This window comes from Heloderma suspectum, chromosome 4 (assembly GCF_057233095.1).
Source record: "Heloderma suspectum isolate Gila_16-S chromosome 4, 16-S_ref, whole genome shotgun sequence".
In the NCBI taxonomy this organism is placed as follows: Eukaryota; Metazoa; Chordata; class Lepidosauria; order Squamata; family Helodermatidae; genus Heloderma; species Heloderma suspectum.
In genome coordinates this window covers 73,975,055-73,991,901 of record NC_139461.1, presented here as the reverse complement: position 1 = coordinate 73,991,901, position 16,847 = coordinate 73,975,055, and positions in this window count along the sequence as shown.

The window sequence follows — 16,847 nt, the reverse complement described above, 5'->3', positions numbered from 1 at the left end:
CAGTATTCCAGCTGAGCTATTTAAAATCCTAAAAGATGATGCTGTTAAAGTGCTGCATTCAATATGCCAACAAATCTGGAACACTCAACAGTGGCCACAAGACTGGAAAAGGTCAGTTTACATTCCAATTCCAAAGAAGGGCAACGCCAAAGAGTGTTCAAACTACCGCACAATTGCGCTCATTTCACATGCCAGCAAGGTGATGCTCAAAATCCTACAAGCTAGGCTTCAGCAGTATGTGAACCGAGAACTACCAGAAGTACAAGCTGGGTTTCGAAGAGGCAGAGGAACTAGAGATCAAATCGCCAACATTCGCTGCATCATGGAGAAAGCAAGAGAATTCCAGAAAAACGTCTATTTCTGCTACATTGACTACGCTAAAGCCTTTGATTGTGTGGATCACAACAAACTGTGGCAAATTCTTAAAGTGATGGGAGTACCAGACCACCTTACCTGTCTACTGAGAAACCTGTACGAGGGTCAAGAAGCAACAGTCAGAACCAGACATGGAACAACCGATTGGTTCAAAATTGGGAAAGGAGTACGACAAGGCTGCATATTGTCACCCTGCTTATTTAACTTATATGCAGAGTACATCATGAGAAATGCCGGGTTGGATGAATCAGAGGTCGGAATTAAGATTGCTGGGAGAATTATCAACAACCTCCGATATGCAGACGATACCACCCTAATGGCAGAAAGCGAAGAGGATCTCAAGAGCCTCTTGTTGAGGGTGAAAGAGGAGAGTGCAAAAGCTGGTTTGAAACTCAACATTAAAAAAACGAAGATCATGGCATCTGGCCCCATCACTTCCTGGCATATAGAAGGGGAAGAAATGGAAGCAGTGACAGATTTTACTTTCTTGGGTTCCAAGATCACCGCAGACGGTGACTGTAGCCATGAAATTAAAAGACGCTTGCTCCTTGGGAGGAAAGCTATGGCCAACCTAGACAGCATAGTAAGAAGCAGAGACATCACCTTGCCGACAAAGGTCCGTCTAATCAAAGCTATGGTTTTCCCAGTAGTAATGTATGGCTGTGAGAGCTGGACTATAAGGAAGGCTGAGCGCCGAAGAATTGATGCTTTCGAACTGTGGTGCTGGAGAAGACTCTTACGAGTCCCCTGGACTGCAAGGAGGTCAAATCAGTCCATCCTAAAGGAAATCAACCCTGAGTGCTCATTGGAAGGACAGATAATGAAGCTGAAGCTCCAATATTTTGGCCACCTAATGCGAAGAGAAAACTCCCTGGAAAAGACCCTGATGCTGGGAAAGACTGAAGGCAAAAGGAGAAGGGGACGGCAGAGGATGAGATGGCTAGATAGCATCACGGATGCAATGAATATGAACTTGAGCACACTCCGGGAGAGAGCGCAGGACAGGAAGGCCTGGCGTGCTATGGTCCATGGGGTCACGAAGAGTCGGACACGACTGAACGACTGAACAACAACAACAACATATTTTAAATTGTTTTATTGTGTGTTGTTTGGTTTTAATTTTTGTGAACCGCCCAGAGAGCTTCAGCTATTGGGCGGTATAGAAATGAAATAAATAAATAAATTGAATAGTTTAAAATGTTCAGTGGAGCAGTATACATCAATTACAATGTGTAAGTAAATAAAAAAAAATCATGTAATTTCTTTTTGTATATCTCAGTATAAAAAAAATGGCTTGCTTTAAAATTAAATATTTTAACAAAGCAACAACAACCCTGTCCTGTGTACAAAATCAATACCTAATGCTGCCTCAGTTTAAATATCATGAAGCAAAGAAAAGTGAGCAATTCCTGCCTTCTATAGGCAGCACAAACGTTTCAGTTTTACCGTACAGCTTCAAGTATTAGAACAAATAAAGATCTCTATAGCCAGTCCCATAGACCAGCCATCAATTGTACACCATATGTAAATATCATAAGCCTGTCAGCACATGGGGTGAACACAGATAACTGTTTGTCAAGTGGTAACTTGCCAGACTGTGCATGCTGCCACTAAATAAACAAGTGGTGAGAAGATGCTATATTCTTTTGGGTTTCCACAGATTTCTAATCAGATATGGAAATATCGTAGGAAATTCTACGATATTTGGAAATATGGAAATTCTCACACTTGGCAGAACAATACAGATGACTGGTTTTGTTTTGTGAGATGGTTATTATGCACACTGTGGTAACTTATCGTTTGGTAAATGCTCTCATAGGTATTCACATAGGGTGACTGGAAAAAAGTCTACTCCTCAGCTTGTGTCAGAAAAAGCAGTGTCCAAATATGGCCTTTTGGTGCCCAGGTGGCTGTAGCTGGGATGCTTCAAGATGAGGCTTTTAATGTACAATAGTCATGTCTAGTCTACATGCAATTTTACAGGTGGACCAGATCATGTTGTAAGCCAATTGTAATCCTTCTGTGTTTTCTCACTGCTTCTTCTGTGTGTTTTTTTCTTACCACAGAAAAGCCACTAAGGAAGGAAAGAGCAGAACAGTAGCACAATCTTTTTGCAGGGTAGGGAAATATGAGATTGAGGCACAGTGGGAGGAGTCGTCCCAGGGGAAGGTGGATGATGTGTTATGGATGCTCCTCCTTTGCTCATTTCTTGCTGTGATTTTCTAGTTTCAGAGCCATTTCATATCCTGCACTACAAGTCCTATCTATAAGTATGTTTGGCACAACTAACAAGCAGGGAAAATCAAGCCAGATTGTGAAACTGATGAGATCTGGTTGGCTGATTAGATCCAGTTGTGAAATTGACAAGACTAGAGATTAGGTATTCTCAGTAGAAATTGACAGGGATGACAACTCAATCCCTAACCATATTTACATGAAAGTAAATTTAGCTGCAATCCACTACTACTGTACTGCAGACTCTATTATTTATCATTCACAATTGTGCTATGGTAGTACAATGTAGCTAACAATAGCAGGCATGTTTTCTAGCCTGGTTGTGAAACTGACTAGATTGTGTTGTCTGGTTTAGATTGGGGTTCTGAAATTGACTAGACTAGAGATCTGACATTCTTAGGTGAAATCAATGGGACTTACAACCCCTCCATGTTTACTCAGAAGTACCCTTAAATGCAACCTTCTTGCCCTGTGCTTCATACACTCTTTTAAAAAGCAATAACCTTTTTAATGTTTGCAATTGTACTGCTTTAAAACCTAAAAAAAAATACAAACACACAAGGATGCTAAAATGGCAATGAGAAGCACCTGCTTCAAACCGTCACGAGGGAATGACTATGAGGAATGGGGAAATGGGACAAAACTGCCCATTTGCCTATGTCATGCCCACCATGTGGACAGAACATAGTGAAATACACACACCAAAATGTGCTAAGCTTCTCAAGTCTGGATGATCAATTGCAATTCCACTTGTAGCTTAAAGCCGAAAAGCAATGATTTTGTAGTGCTATTCGCTGCTAAAAGCAATGACTGGAGTGGTGCATGTGTGTTGCTTTTGTGGTACTTTAAAAATGACCTTTCCCCTCTTCTGATTGCATCAGTTTGGCCTTGAGTCTGAGTAGCACTTTGACAGCCTTGATTGCTTCCTTTCAAATTGTAAATTAGAAAAGACAGACAGTGAAGGGGGGAATAATTAAAACTTCCTGTAACTTGAGATTCAATCAAAAATGTATGAAATGCATGAGATTAAACCCATGAAAAATATGAAGATATATCCATTGGTTAGGGGGGTTGTTGTTTTTTAAGGAAAGTTGGTTGATGGCATTTTAAAATGATTCCAATATTCTTTAATAAAATGCACACTTTGAATTTATACCCACTGTTTTTAATTTGCAAAGTATAGCATTCCTATTTTTATTTGTGGTGTGTGGGTGTGTATTTATGTGTATGTGTATACAGCTAATTTTGGACTGCAGAATGTTGAGGATTTAACATGTTGGCAATTAGCTGAACAGAAGACAGTGTCAACATAGAGAAGGGGGATGTGAAGTATTATATATGTAGATATAGCCTTAAGTGAGACTGCAAGAGCTACAGAAAGGAAAGGAAGCTGTTTTGGACCATTAGGGGGGAAATCCAAAGTTCATGGTCAGCCAATATCTTTATTAGGACCAACCAAATGTCACAAATAAGTGAAAATGCTTTCAGGTTCTCCAGAACTCTTCATTAGGCTGAATGTTAAACAAAGTAGGGGAGGGAGAGGGAAAATGCTGTCATGATGTTGAAGCCATGGCGTCTACATTTGGTCTACAGTCTTAAGATAGTGCATGGGACAAGAGAGCAGACTTACAGAGCAATCCTAAAGTGGGGAAAAGGATTGTGGTGCAGGAACCACCATTTCCTATGCCATGCTGGCTTTCACTGGCCAAGGAAGAAAGGGAGGGGATGTTTCCCTCTCACCTTGCCCCTGACAGAGGGAATTTACTATGCTAGCTATCAGGCTGGCATAGTTTTTGGCTCTGTTTGGGAGCCTCTGTGGGGAGTCCCTCTCCACTCATAAAGACGGAGATCCTGACAGGCTGGAATCATACAGCCTTAAATAAATTAGGCTTTACTATGTGCTGTGCAGGTTTTAGGTTGCACCTAAAAATGCCCCTAGGACTGCTGAAACAAAGATGCATGCAACCATTGATCTCCCATATCTGAAAACATGAAATCCAGCAGATCTGTCTCTATCCTTAAGTGTAACATGAAGGTTCCTTGGTAGGTAAAACAGAAATAAAGAGGAATTAAGTCATTTTTATATTAACAAGCCTGGAGATTATGCCAGATGCTTAAGCTAGTACTTCTAATAACATCTCTGTAGAGGGTTTGTTCAGATCTCAGGTGTGCATATTAAATATCCTCCTCTTCCTCAGCCCTGCACCCTCCGAGCTGATTTGCCTGCCTGCCCACACATCTGCTGCTGGAAGTTGGGGCTGTGCAGTGGTGGCATAATTGATACAGGCTACCTGAAATACTGCCTTCTCCCATATGAGCGTGTCTGGTTCTTAAGAACATTTAGAGATGCTCTTCTTTTGAGACCACTGCCTTCAGAGGCATGTTTGGTGGCAAAAGAGGGCCTTCTTGGTGGCTGCGCCCTAGCTGTAGAACTTCTAGCCGAGAGAGGCTAGCATCGATCCCTCTCTGGTATCCTTCTGCCAGCAGGCAAGGATCGCTTTATTCAAGAAGGCCTTTAGTGTGTAGGTGGGTCTGTTGAGTTGGTGGCTGACTCCATTATTGTTGCACTTGATTAATTGCATTTAATTAATTCTTAATTTCATTTAATTAATTGTGTTTGTTTTATTGTTTTTATCAAGTTTTATTAGAGATTGTAAGCCACCTTGAGTGCCATTTTTTGTAAAAAGATGGGATACAAGTCAAATAAATAAATAGGAAGAAAGAACAATGGCAATGTGCAAAACCCAGAATCACTTGGAATCTCCGGAAGCCTATATCAGTGGTTTCTCTTGGAGACCAAGTTGTGACTTGTGACATACTTGTGTCCACTACATAGCACAGTATAGCACAGCATCAGAAAGGTGGGAAGAAAAGTCAGAATCAGGCAATAAGGCTGGGTATTGTAGAGCAGCAAGAAGGATCTGGACCAATGATGAGAAGCAATAGCAGCTGCTGCCAATGGTGGTAAGAAGCTCGACTCATTGAGGGAAGGGGCTCATTAAGGGTATCTTGCCCAAGGGCCCTCAACCTGTAACCAGCACTGTTTCTTTCACAGGGGAAGAAAACTTTTGGGAAATTAGAGGCCAGATGTGGGCTACTTTCAGACTGACCTCCCATGTATGGATGGTAGCAAGGATGGGTGACAGAGAGGGTGGGTCCAGGAAGTAGGGATGTCAAAGAATTCCACCATGGACTCCAGTGAGGCTGGATTCTAAGAATCCAGCCCCCCGGAATCTGTGGCGGAATGGCCTCCTCCCGCCACCCCGCGGAATCCCCCCGGGATGGAGCATACCTGGCAGCGGCTCCAGTGGCTCCAGCGGTGGTAGATGCGGCAGTGGATGCAGCGGCGGATGAGGCGGCGGCAGATGCAGCTGGTCTCCCGGCCGCTGCCGGGCTGCTGCAGCCGCAAATGGCAGCTGTCGTAGCAGCCGCCATTTGCGTGGATGCCTTTGTTCATGATAGGCTACGTAAATACTTATGTAGCCTATCACAGCAAAGAGCAGGGGCACAAATGGCAGCCTCTATGCCATTTGTGCCCCTGCTGTTTGCTGTAATAGGCTATGTAAGTATTTATGTAGCCTATCACGGCAAAAGGCCGCCACACAAATGGCGTAGTGGCCGCCATTTCCGGCCCTGCCTTTTGCCGTGATAGGCTACGTAAATACTGATGTAGCCTACCACAGCTTACTGCAAGGATGCAACTGGCGGCCGCTACGATGGCTGCCATTTGCGGCTGCAGCAGCCCAGCAGTGGCTGGAACTCTGGCTGTGGCCAGCCCTGGCCAGCGGCTCTGAAGAGCTGCTGCAGAGCAGAGCCAGCCAGGGAGGATTCCAGGGGGAGGGACGGAGCGCCTCCCCCCCCCACGGATTCTCCAGACCAGACGGGTGAGTGGGATTTGTATCCCTACCAGAAAGTGTGGTCCTACTACCCCACCTAGGGATGGGGGAGAAATCTGTTCAGTTTACATGTTAATGCTAATTTACCTAATTGTGCACTTTTGAACTACAATGTGATTCAGTTATTCTTCAAAATTTGCACTAATCCAAATGTTGGTATGGAGTTCTCCAATCAAAAACTATTGTTCAAAAAAGCATAATATTAGGAAAATTGCTTGCAAAAAATGTGTATATTAGGCAAAACTACAGACAAAATGCATGTATTAGGAGAAATGTGCACAAAAATACTTATGAATTTTCATGGAGCAGGGGTGTTGTTGTTGTTTAAATTTCAACATTTGGGACAACCACATTTAAGACTGGGAAAAATTAGAAACCACACTGATAGATTGGTCCATCCCACCTCACACAATTGTAATCTCTTGAGGGAGAAGCTCTGAATAGGGCTTGTATCAAATGCTGAAATAGATTGCATGTACCAAGTATGGCCATTCTATAAATAAAGCATACCAGTCAAACAGAACTAGTTTCCAATACTGCTTTTCCATACAATGCTTACTGTTAACGCACAGGTTTACGTGAGTTGTTTTAAGGAGCGTGGGCTGCCCTGAACCATCTGTTTGTACATATTTATAGGAGATGCACCACACTGTGAAAACAGTCTTTATATCTTTTGTTCTGACTCTTCGGAAACACTTCTGCCAATAGAGCACATGTTTTAATCATAGGCAGGCATTCTGAGCCATGTGCTGGGAGCATAGAGCTTTACTTCGTACCTGGTGATCCATCTCAGGGGGTCAGTCTGAGGATTCATTATAACACAGAGAATCTCAGGTCTTATTGTTTAGTTGCAGCTGAATGACATAATAGTAGTTCATTCCCTAATGAAGGAAAAACATCCAAAACAGGTTTTATTTCCTGATTTTTTTCATGATTTTTTTTATAAAGTCTACATTGTCATTTCAGCATGTGTGTGTGTGTTTAAGGGAAGCAACTAAAGCTGGGATCTACTCATCATAATTATTTAGATACCAGGAATCTTCTTCTACTTTCTAGAATGTCTGTCTCTCACAATAATATGCCACATGCTACTTTTTTTCTGATATTTATGCCATGGGAACGGGGGGCATCACACTGAAACATGCAAAAGTGCTGTCCACCCTTGGGGAGATAGTGCTTGCTGTGTTAATCCTACAACAACAGAATGGATGACACATTTTAATGGGTTGTGTTGCTAAAGTAAGCAAGCCTTTAAAATGTATTAAAAGCTTTTTAAAACCACTCGTTGCAATACACTAAAGCAACAGAAGGTGAAGGATGTCATTTGCAAACAACAGCTTTGATGAGAGAGAAAAAAGGTGTAACAAATTTTAATTGAAATCTTATCACAGTTTCATTGACTAAAAGAAAAGACAACAGAGGTACCACTAAAGCAACAACTGATATAGTTTCTTTAGTATTCAAATAATTCTAAAAACGCTTTGTATTTCCAGTTGGGCACTAGTAGGAAACCATGTTGTTGAATATGGTCTTTCCAAATACTAATAAAGGATCACTGCTTTACAGTTTAAAAATCAGAGGGAGTTGGACAAGCTAGAAGCTTGAAGAGGCTGTACATCAATCACGGATGGTCCTACCATTAGACAGAGTGCGATGGCCACCTCAGGCAGCAGATGCTGAGGGGCAGTGGCAAGGTGTTGGAGGACACAGTAATGTGCGTGCTATTGCAAACTGCTGCCCTCCGCTGTGGTGGAAGATGCTGCCTTATGCCAGTGTTGGAAATAAGATCAAAGTACCCATCTGGTCAGCTTCTATGTGTGGAATGTGAGGGCCATCTTGTCCTTTGCCTCAGGCAGCAAAATGTCTTAGGCCAGCTCTACTGAAGATAATCAGGTTGTTGATATACCTTCCACTTGCACCATACAGGATGTGACTTATTTCAAGATCCACAGTTGGTTGGACAATAACCTAAGTAATTAGAACCAACCAAAACATCACAAAATACTGAGTGAGCTTTCAGGTTCTCCAGAATTAGTCATCTGGCTGTATAGTAAGCCATGAAAAAGTGAATATCAATTCAAGCCGCAAAGTATGCAATTAGTCACAGTCTTAAAATGGAGTATTGGAGGAGCTTATATATTAACAGACTAGATCAGATTAGCATCTGCTAGGTGCTATGCAGATTTCACATTGTACCTAGGGCTGCTGGGACAAAGCAGCAAATAATGTCTGATCCTCCCCACTTTGAAATAAAATTCCAGCCGTTACTGGGATCCATGCACCAGCACCACCCTAAACAAAACACACCAGTTTTTTGTGAGATAGAGAAGAGAAACATGTAAGTTTTATATAGCAAAGCTGGGGATTAATTGTAGGTGGTGGTCTTGCTCAACTGACTTGGTTTTAGAGCGATAGTATTAGCATATAAGCCTGTGGAGCAACAGCAAAGCACAATATGACAGATATGAAAGTAAACCAAAGCTTGAACACTCTAAATGAGTACATTATTTTAAAGGAACTGTCTAAAGCCTCATGAGTTCAATTGCAAAAATGCTTTTAAAAATATTGATCACCCTATGCAGCGTAGCCCCCCGTGCGATGCTTGGAGCATAGCTCTTCTTAGCCCTTGAGTTGCCATAGGAGGCTGAGGGGTTCTGAGGAGATTGGGAGAGAGATAGAAGAGATTGAGAGGAGAGAGACTTTGGAGAGAGTTTGGAGAGAGACTGAGGAGATTACACAGAGGAAGGGAGCTAGAATGAATCATTGGAACAAAATTGTGGAGAAGACAGCAGCAACTAGGGCTGTGCACCGCTTTGGTCCGCATCTCGAATTCTGAAGGGAATCAGGGTGATTTGGACAGCTTCAGTCCAAATCTAGGGATGTGCGAAAGCCACTTACCTTTTCGAAGGGGTGATTTGCGGTGGGGGGTACGCACTCCGCACCTCCCCCCAAAATCCTAACCCGGCCAGCTCTGCTCTGCAGCAACTTCGCAGAGTTGCCGGCTGGGTGCATTCGCAGGCGTGCGGAGCCTGCGGACGCAAATGGCAGCAGCTACGGCGGCTGCGATTTGCGTTCCTGTTTTTTTGCCATGATAGGCTACGTAAATATTTACATAGCCTATCACGGCAAAAAAACAGGAATGCAAATGGCAGCCACTGTAGCCGCCGCCATTTGCGTTCCCTTTTTTTGCTGTGATAGGCTATGTAAATATTTACGTAAATAATACGTAACAAATTATAATACATAATTATTATTAATCATATAATAATAATACATAAAAAATAATACATAAATATTTATGTAGCCTATCACGGCCTCCGCAGGGACGTAAATGGCGTCCCTGCATTAGCCGTGATAGGCTACGTATTTGCAATGCAGCACGAATGGCACCAGGTAAGTGCTCCGTTTCATGTGCCTTTTGCAGGGTGGTGGGGCCAGGGGGCTTCGTTCCGCCACGGATTTTGGGGGGGTGAATGCACTGGCATTCGGCCTCACTGAGATCCATGGTGGAATCCTCTGACATCCCTATCCAAATCTGAAGTGGATCCAGAGTGGTCCAAAGTGGGTCGGAAAGATCTGAAGTGCTTTGGACAATTCTGAAGCCCAGACAGCCTGTCTGAGCAAATGTAGCAACTTGCTAGAGAAGGAAGGGGGAGTTGGGAAGGGGGAACTGAGCCATGGAAAGTGACATCTCTAGGTGCTAATAGGGCTGAACTTTTAACCCAGCAGTTTGTTTCCTTGCTTTGCAGGGTTTGTTCTTTGGCTCCCTGCCCTTCTCCATTACTTTTCCTTCCTTTCCCATTTTTCAACTCCCTATATTCTTATAAAAAACAAAGAATACAAAAAAAAAAAACCAACAACCCCTTTTCTCTTCTGGTAGGCTTTAATGTTATTTCACTTCCCCTCACCCCTTAGCTTGTAGGTAGTTTTTTTTTTCTTTTTTTTCTTTCTGTATCTGCTTTTCTTTTGGTTGTGTGTGTGCTGTGTCTGCTGTGTGAGTGCACCATACCCATTATAGTGCACAAGTGAACAGTGTGTGGCCAAAGCAGTACACAAATACACAGTCCAATATATACTATGAGGCAAAGCAGTACACAATACACATGCTATGAAGCATTATTACTTTTGGTGATCTTCCAAGAAGAATTATAGCTATTTGTTTTGAGAGGTTTCCTTGAAAAAAACAAATTTTACCTATGCCTAGCACAAAACTAGGGATGTACAAAAGTCACTTACCTTTTGAAGAGTGACATTCGCGATGGGGGGGAGGCTCTCCATCCCTCCCCCTGAAATTCTGTCCGGCCAGCTCCACTCCACAGAGATTCCGTGGAGCCGCCGGTCGGGGCCACCCACAGCCAGACATCCGGCCGCTGGGCAGCCTGCAGACAAAAAAAAAAAACAGCATACACAAATGGCGGCGCCTATGACGGCTGCCATTTGCGTTCCCTTTTTTTCGCTGTTTTAGCCTATGTAAATATTTACGTAAGCTATTACGGTGAAAAAAAAGGGGGAATGCAAATAGCGTAGTGGGTGCCATTTGCGTTCCTTTTTTCCCTGCCATTTTAGCCTACGTAAATATTTACGTAAGCTATTACAGCAAAAAAAAGGAACGCAAATAGCATCCACTACGCTATTTGCGTTCCCCTTTTTTTTCGCCGTAATAGCTTACATAAATATTTACGTAGGCTAAAACAGCGAAAAAAGGGAACGCAAATGGCGGCCGCCGTAGCCACCGCCATTTGTGTACGCTGGTGTGTTTTTTTAAGCTTGCTGTGATAGGCTACGTAATTATTTACGTAGCCTATCACAGTTATGATGAGAAAGCGAATGGCGGCCGCAGCGCTGCCGCCATTCGCAAGTCAGCGCGGACAGCAGCAGGTAAGTGCTCCGTTTCGCGCACCTTCCGATGTTTTGGACTTCAATTCCTATTAATTCCAGCCAGCATGGCTAATTGTCAGGAATGCTGGGAACTGTAGTAAAAAAACATCTGGAGGACACAAGGTTGGGAAAGGCTGAGGCAGAGGAATGTTACTTCTCACATGTCTGGTCAAATGGTGCTAGGATATGTTTAGTGGTCCACCTGTGACACTCCAGAGTCATAGACCTTTTTCATGGAGATAGTAGATGTGCCTTATTATATGGATAGTAAGTTGCTTCTGAACCACCAAATGCTTGCTTAATCAGCAGGACCATTTTCTTGAAAAACTAGGTTCTCTCAAAGTTCTAGAGATGCAAATTATACATTGTATGTCCAGTGGCACCAGTAATTTCTGCCCAAAAATGGAATTTCATATTTGTGGGAGCCTAATCCACTTGTCTAGTCTTCTCATTCTAACAGCCCTGTGGTTTGAATAGCTGTGAGTGGCATGGAATGCCATTCCAATCACCATAACATGTTGTGCCTGGCATGGTGAATGAGACCTTCAGAACCTTATTGCTAGGCTAAAGAAGGCACATAAAGTTGTGCTGACACCTCTTGTTCCTTAAAAGCCTCCAGGTTGAAATCTCAGTATCTAGCCAGAGTTGTGCCTCATTGCTAACTCATGACCCTCCATCTAAATGTGGTATTTAGCATCATAGAATCATAGCGTTGGAAGGGGCCTATAAGACCACAGAGTCCAATCCCCTGCTCAGTATAGGAATCTAAGTCAAAGCATCCCTGACAGATGGCTGTCCAGCCTCACCTTGAATGCCTCCAGTGTGGGAGAGCCCACCACCTCCCTAGGGAATTGATTCCATTGTCGTATTGCACTAACAGTCAGGAAGTTTTCCCTGATGTTCAGCTGGAATCTGGCTTCCTGTAACTTGAGCCCATTATTCCATGTCCTGCGCTCTGGGATGATCAAGAAGAGATCCTGGCCTTCCTCTCTGTGACAACCTTTCAAGTACGTGAAGAGCTCTATCATATCTCCCCTCAGTCTTCTCTTCTCAAGGCTAAACATGCCCAGTTCTTTCAATCTCTCCTCATAGGGCTTTATTTCCAGTCCCCTGATCATCCTTGTTGCCCTCCTCTGAACCCTCTCCAGTTTGTCTTCATCCTTCTTAAAGTGTGGTGCCCAGAACTGGACACAGTACTCCAGATGAGGCCTAATCAGTGCTGAGTAGAAGGAAACTAGTAATTCACATGATTTGTAAGCTATACCTCTATTAATGCAGCCCCAAATAGCATTTGCCTTTTTTGTAGCCACATCACGTTGTTCCTGAAAAGCCTCCAGGTTGAAATCTCAGTATCTAGCCAGAATTCACAAAAAGCTTCTGTGCAATTATACTGTTTGAAGTGCCATTATCTCATACATGCACAGGGACAGTCTCTGCTGTTCCAGAACACCAGCTGGGATGAGCTTTGGTCAATAGCTGTGATATCACTAGTTATGGCATTGTTCCAGCACAGGAGTCACAGTCTTCTATAGCAGGCACAATATTGCCAGACTATGCTTGAGATCATGTGCATCCTCTACTTCTTTGAACGTTTTGTTGGTTTTGTCTTCAAGGCCCCATCATACTGCTTGCCAATGAAACATTAAAGAGTTAAAACAAAGAATAATTAGCACACAGCAATTCATAACAGTGATAATCCTGTCGTGATGCATAACTGGTGATCCATCAAGTAGAATGCACCTTCTACCCCACCATAGGTTAAAAAAAAGAGTTTGAGAAAACTCTCTGTGGCTTAATTCATAATTGGCATTCTTGGCAAGGGTTTAGAGAAACAAAATTTCTGTTCTCCAGGAGTACTCCTCCAGCGCACAATGTGGGCACATTTACACTGATGGAGCCACATACATCTGCCTGTATATATTGTCTTTTGAATTGTTGCATGTTTGTATTGTTGTCTCATGGATTGCCCCCAAGGAATTGGAGTTCCAGTATCAGCCATGGCCCATGGCAGATAACCAATTGGATATTAAACCACCCCTCTCCCAAAACATATGCACCTAGGGACAAGATGCATTTTTACATCTGAATGAGGGACAACAACAACAAACACATCAAACTTTTGCAAGAAACCAGAGACAAAACTGACCTAAATGTGGAAGATGCTCACCAAATAAAACACTATTAATTCTGTGGTTTGGTCACACAGTTCACAGCAATCAATGAGAATGTCATTGAGAGTGAGGGGTTAATATCAATGAACCTCTGTGCATGCACCTAGAAGCTAGCTAGCTTTTAGTCTACATAGTTTCTCACAATCAGTTGTTTGCAAGAGTATGTGCAGGTGAGCATTAAATTACTCTTGTGCAGACCTCTGCAAAACTTTGCGTGCTAGGTCTGCTCAACGTTGCAGAATCTAATTTTAAGCTTCAGATGAATGTTTGGGGGACATGATGCTTGATTCATCATATAGCCAAGTGTTACTAGCTGGACAATTTGTTATCCAGAAGCAGGTCAGAATTACAAACACCTCAGCTACATTATTAATTCTTTGATGCTTCTCTGGGATTGCAAAAGCAGACAGGCATTAGCCCTAAACTCACCTACATGAACACACAGAAGGGGAATAGAACCATGGCAGGTTGCCCTGCCCTGCCCCTGAACATTGCCTGTTTGGCTGAAGGTAAGAACAGATTTACAGGCTGTGAAAGTTTGAGGCCTACAAAGGCAAAGGGGGGAAAAGGTCAGGCTTAGAGGCCTGGAGTTGTCTGTTGGGAGGGGGTAAACTTGAGAGGAGTCATTTCATTTCTCCAGTTAAGTCTGTTTCAATTCCCCTGTATGTTTCATTTCTTCAGGTCTGAAGCAGTACTTTTGGTTTTGAAGGAGGAGGGTATATAAAGGAAGGAGAGAGCCAGAGAGACTCAGAAAGATCAGGCTTCAGCCAGAGCAAGAATGAGACAGCCAGAGCCTGAAGTGAGAGCAGAATCTAAAGAGTGAGCAGGAAGAAGCTGCCTAGAAAAGTCTAAGGACAGCTAGGGTAAAGGAACTTGAGCTTTGCAAATTTTATTTTCTTTTAAGGCCTTTTGTGTCACTCAGCTGTACTGTATAAATACCTTTAATTGTAATTTGTTTGCTTTAAATCTACCATAAACTGCTGTAGTTAACCCTGTGTCTAGAGTGTCAGACACCCCACATCTACAGTCTAAACCCCATGTTACTGGAAAGGGAAGGTAAAAGAAGGAATGTGGGATTCTTACGGAGGTAAAAGAACCTTAAGGAGTTGCTCAAGGGGTCCAGGTTGTAAGGGGAACCTTGACATAGGCATATAACTGTATGAGTCTGTATTTGCACTTGGGAGCTCTGGTTGTGCCAGGGTTCTTGATCATGTTGACACATAGTTATAAGTGCCTAGAGTCTATTCTCACCTTTGGCTGAATGCAAGGTCAGGAGGGGAAGGCAGCTGGCACCACCCCCCTCCATGTGTTCAGTGAATGACTCTTAGTAGGTGAGAACAGTGATATTGCCAATAGGGGTGTGGGGAACACTTACTCCGTTCCAGCTGGGAGTCCACAGTGGGGGGGGGAAGCAATCCGTCCCTCCCCCCAGAATCCTCCCCAGCCAGCTCCACTCCGCAGCAAGGCCACGGCGCAGCTGAACTTCCGGCCGCTGCCAGGCTGCAACCGCAAATGGCAGCTGCTACACCAGCCGCCATTTGTGTCCCTGCCAAACCGTGATAGGCTACGTAAGTATCTACATAGCCTATCATGGCAAAAGGCAGGGACTCAAATAGCAGCCGCTACGCCATTTACGTCCCTGTCTTTTGCCATGATAGGCTACATAGATACTTAAGTAGCCTATTACGGTAAAGAGCAGGGGCACAAATGGCGTAGTGGCCGCCATTTGCGTCCCTGCCTTTTGCTGTGATAGGCTACGTAGATACTTACGTAGCCTATCACGGCTTGGCAGGGACGCAAATGGCGGCAGGTGTAGTGGCCGCCATTTGTGGCCGCAGCCTGGCAGCGGCTGGAAGACGACCCGGAGCCGCCACCACCGCCACCACCACCACCAGGTAGGTCTGTTCCAGGGGGGATTTTGGGGGGTGGCGGGGGGTAGTCCATTCCGCCATGGACTCCGGGGGACTGGATTCTAAAGAATCCAGCCTCACTAGAGTCCTTGGTGGAATTCTCCAACATCCCTAATTGCCAAGCACTGAAATGCCATAATACATTTTGGGACAGTATCAAATGCTGCTGGACCTCCACTGAGTATGTTGCACCAGCAGGACCCACCGCTGGCACAACAGAAAGCAGCACTTCCTAGTAGGGATGTGCGAATTCACCCCCGTCCAGGTTCTCTGGACGCCTGCCCAGCCCCTGCCCCACTTGCCGGTCCCCGGACCATGCTCGAGCCCCTCCCACACTTGGCAAGCAGCCTGTACTCACCCCAGTGGTCTTGTCAAGCTCTGTGGTCGCCATTTAAAAAAAATGACGATCGCAGAAATGCGCATGTTTTTATACACACGAAAATGCACATTTTGTGTGAAATGCTCATTTTTGCAAAGGCACACATTAGTGTGTGTGTGTGTGTGTGTGTGTGTAAAAATGTGCATTTTTCAGAAAATGAGCATTTTGCACATATGCGAATATGCGCATTCACAAAAATTCACATTTTCATGTGTGTTCAAATTTGCGTATTTTTACGATCACCAGTTTATTTCTTCAGAAATGGCGACCGCGAATGAGGCCGCCGGGGTGAGTGCAGGCCATTTGCCGAGCGTGGGCAGGGGGCAAGCAGGGGCAGGGGCTCAGTGAGCGGGGCTCATGGGTGTGGACAGGAGCAGGTCCGCCGGATTCCCGGACTGAATCAGGCGCCCACACCATCCCTAGTTCCTAGAGCAACCCTGGAAATGAGCTGAAATTCTCATTTCCTGAACAGGAGAGGTCAGCAGAGTTCCTTCCTGCTAGCTCTGCTGACCTGTTTTGTTCTGGAAACAAGCATTTTGTCTCATTCCTGGTCACTTTAGATAGTGCTAGCTTCCTGCAGCACCAGCAGTGGGTCCTGCTGGGGCAAGGGCAGCATTAGATACTTCCCCCTGGTGAGCTGTCCTTGGCTTGGTGCCTCACATATCCTACATGCCTCGTATGGCATGTGTCTTGATGTAATCCTCAAAAACCAATACCCCATGTAGACCTCTTGTTGATATCTTAAACGTTGTCTCTGTTATTCTGGGTTTTAATTCTTCACAATTCTTTTAATAGCCATCCACTTGCTCGTGCGATAAATTAGGTGTACAGCATTATGTATTTATACTTGCGTTTCTATAAATAGAGAGGCTTTATTATTGTGAGCCAGCAATTGTCAGGGTTTCTTCAAGATTAACAGTATTTTTAAATGATTGTTTCAGTTAAATTGACTCTCATTTCTTTCGTACACATAAATCCATCTGGATTAATGCATCCATATCTA